At 35.9% G+C, this 3,935-nt stretch overlaps 1 pseudogene; it reads left to right on the top strand.

Annotated features, from left to right (window-relative positions):
* LOC132170196 (premnaspirodiene oxygenase-like) overlaps positions 1-2,126 on the top strand; it is a 12,686-nt pseudogene extending 10,560 nt beyond the window's left edge.
* The last annotated feature ends 1,809 nt before the right edge of the window (positions 2,127-3,935 follow it).

The following is a 3,935-nucleotide window of genomic DNA, read 5'->3' as shown; positions in this document are numbered from 1 at the left end:
CCTTGTTGAACAAGGAACACGTTTTCCTTGTTGCACAAGTGTAAAAGATTGTGAGCTGTAATATCTTTCCTTATTAGTTTTGAGAATCAGCATGATATCGGCTAACAGTCTGATCTATTGGGTATAAGACGGAAAGAAGAAACATTTCTTTATTTCTTTCTTTGTTACAGACTAAATTCTATTGCAAGAGAGTATGGTATATATAAAAAGAAAATGACCACATGGGCGGTATTTTTTGCTTAGGAGAATTTGTTTCTTCAACTGGGGGGTTCAACTACCACCCAACCTTCTCCTTGGCCAACAAACGAGGTTAAATGAAACAATGAATTCATATATCTGTTTCTAGCTCTTATGTGTCTCAAGACTCAATCCCCTCTCTCTCTCCCTCTTTTTAAGATTTATAAGTTTCATGAGAGAGGATTCCCACTCGCTTTCATTGTATGAGACATCATTTGGGAGATAGCTGATTCCATGAACCATAAACCCATATTTTTTTGTTGGCTTTCTCTTTTTCCTAGCAATATAGGATTTGCCTTTCAATAGAAGAGAAGCTATTTACACTTACAATGACACTCTGAACTTTTTTAAGCCAATGGGTGCCTTCACATTTTCATTGTGATCCTCGATCTCTCTGTTTCTGTCTCTGGTACTTCTTGGTGGTCTTGTTAAAAATGGCTGCCATGGGGAAAACCAAAAGGGTTTTAATAGTAACCGGCAGAGTCATAAACGTGGCTGTGAGCTTCTGTGTCTTCTCTCTTCTAGACCTTCTTGATTTCCTTCATTGCTTTGTTTACAAGTTGGCCAACTTCTTCATTGAAGCCGAATGGAAGCATTGCAGGAGTTATCTGAAAAGGTGAGGGAGGGTACTTTGCAACAGGGACATGGGCATTTTAGGAAAAAAAAATCAAAAGTGATCACGTGCATTACACGTGATCACTGTTCCATTAGTCAAAGCCGCTTTGATTGACGGAATGGCCGAATTGCAAAACTTTGGCAAGTTGGAGGGGATGAATTGCAAAAATTGAAATATTAAAAGGTTGAATTGAAAATGACCCCAAACTTTAGGGGGTAAAGTGTAATTTTCTCAAATTTCTTTTAAATAAATGCTATACACATCCCACTCTCACACTCCATAATTTTTACCATTAGATTTTGGATGGATTACTGTTGAATTTTGTATCAAAACATGAATTTTAGTATCACGTTAAGGAATGTGCATTTGGGAGTGTGAGAGAAAGAGTGGGTAGCATTTCTCATTCTTTGTTGTCAAGAGTTGGAGAGAGAAGAGTGTAACAGTGCGACAACACGGAATTTAACTGGGTGGTATAATATGAGTTGAAGTCCGAACATAGAACCACCTACTTTGATACTAAGTCAATTTTTTTTTTTTTTTTTTTAAGTTGTTCAAAAAGATTAACCTTGTAAAAATTTATGAGTATATAAATTAACCACTATTCTAAAATTTTCATTTTCTTTTCAGGACATATTTGCTGCTGGAAGTGATACTTCATCAACCACCGTAGAGTGGGCTATGTCAGAAATGATGAGAAACCCTAGAGTTCTGGAGAAGGCACAAATTGAGATAAGACAAGCATTCAAAGGAAAGAAAACAATCCATGAGAAAGACGTTAAGAATCTAAGTTACTTGAAGTCAGTAATAAAAGAAACTCTAAGGTTACACCCTCCTGCTCCTTTGTCAGTCCCAAGAGCATGTAGAGAGTTATGCGAAATTGATGGGTATGAAATACCTGTTGAAACCAATGTCATCATAAATGCATGGGCCATTGGAAGAGATCCTGGATATTGGCAGGATGCAAAGAGTTTTATGCCAGAGAGGTTTGAATGTAGTTCAATTGATTTCACTGGGAGTCTGGGACTTACTTTGAATACATTCCTTTTGGGGCAGGAAGGAGGATGTGCCCAAGAATATTATTTGGTGTAGCCAATATTAATCTTCTTCTTGCTCAACTACTATACCAATTTGATTGGAAACTCCAAGGTGGGATAGAGGATCTTTACATGATTGAAGCCATTGGTGCAGTTGCCAGAAAGAAAAACAACTTGCATTTGATTCCTACTTCTTTTAGTCCTCCACTTGCCTTTTGAGGCTGTTACATGCCTAATTAGGAGATATGGCATTAGGTAAATGAGAGAATTATCTCATTAGTATTTTGTTTTTGTTATCCTGATCTCCTTATCTTTATTAGTAGTTGTTAAATATTAGTGATAGGATACACCTCTATGAGAGTAGTGTATCTTTATCACATTTCTTTGTAATGCTATATATAAATGCTAGCTATATAAAGGGTTGATGAATAAAGTAAGCAGGTAATTAATATTTTCAACTCTAGTAGTTACTTCTGCCTAGCAGCCTAGGGGTATCAACCCGGTCCGGTTTCTCGGTTTTTGGCCAAAACCGGAACCGGAACTCGGGTACCTTGGTTCTCGGTTTTGGGAAACAGGAACCGGAATCGGGATCTCGGTTAACCGGGGTCCTGGTTACCGGCCGATTCCGGTTTTACCCGGTCCGGTAACCGGTTTTTGAAGAAAATTAGTTTTTGGGCTTATTTTAGGTATTGGGCCTAAAATAAGCCCTTTTTTTTTTTTTTTTCTTCATAAGTTAGCTCATTTTAATAAAAAAATCTATTAGTCTTTTTGTCTAAATTAAAGAGACTTTGTTGTGATTGTTCCAAATAATTAAAAATAAACCTAAAAAAGCTCAAAAATCTTAAAAAATCAATGTTTTTGCCTATATGGGCCTTAGAAATAAAAATTCAATTTTTTAAAATACCCTAAAAATCATTTTAAATTAAGTACATAAAGAAAACATTAAAACAATAAAAAGTAAAAATGGAGAAATGAAATGAATAAGAGGACTAGAGGAGAAAATGGAGAAGAGGAGGGGCTTGCGGCGTGATGTGAGAAAAGAAGATGAAGGGGACTTAGGGGAGAAGTGAGAATTGGAGACGGGAGACCTAAACCTAAGCGTAAAAAAATTAAAAAATATTAATATATATAATATAATAATATATAAATATTATTTAATAAAATATAAACCCGGTTCCGATATTCCCGGTAAAAACCGGGTACAAAAAACCGGGTACCAGAACCGGGCTCCAGTTTCCAGGTTCCGGTTCCGAGTTCCCGATAATTTTTGACACCCTTACAGTTCTGCCGCCATGAACCTATTATTCATCCTCTATTATTTTGTTATACTAGAGTTGAAAAATAATAATTATTTTATGGCAGAAGTAACTACTAGAATAATACTCTCATAGATCGAGGATGAACACCATTTTACATCCTCTATATTTTCAACTAATTAAGGATGAATAATTCTGCCATGAAGTAGCTTGCAATATTTTTGATCCTTAGCTTTGATACCATTTATTGTGGAAGAGACCACAACTAATTAAGGTAAATATATAACAAAATAATCACACAAAATAACATGAAGATTTAAGTTGTTCTCTCATTATGAGATCGCTATCGATACATCATGTGCGAGCGGAAGCAATCATAAAAAAATTTAATACCAAAGATATAACTCTTTGGGAGGTGAAGGAGGCATTTGACTCCTCTCAACCCTCTTTCCTTCTGCCCCTGAAATCATCATTCCTTCTGCCCCTGAAATCATCAGCAAGTTGATCTTAGTGGTGGCCACCACTAAGGCACTGTAGTCTAATTTAGTGTTAAAGCAAGGGCTAAAACTGGAAATGTCGATAAAATTAGAATCAAATCAGATTCTGGATTATTTAATAAAAATCAAAAACACTTACAGGCCAGTAGGTATATTTTCATACGAAACCCTGTTGCTTTTACCTAATTGTTGGGGTCCACCAAGGAAAATTCCAAGCAATCAATTAAATTGATTCCCTTTTCCTTGAAGAGAAACAATATAAGGCAATCAATTAAATTCCATATATGTGCTGCGT

Source organism: Corylus avellana, chromosome ca2, assembly GCF_901000735.1.
Source record: "Corylus avellana chromosome ca2, CavTom2PMs-1.0".
Lineage (NCBI taxonomy): Eukaryota > Viridiplantae > Streptophyta > Magnoliopsida > Fagales > Betulaceae > Corylus > Corylus avellana.
This window is presented reverse-complemented; position numbering and strand designations above follow the sequence as displayed.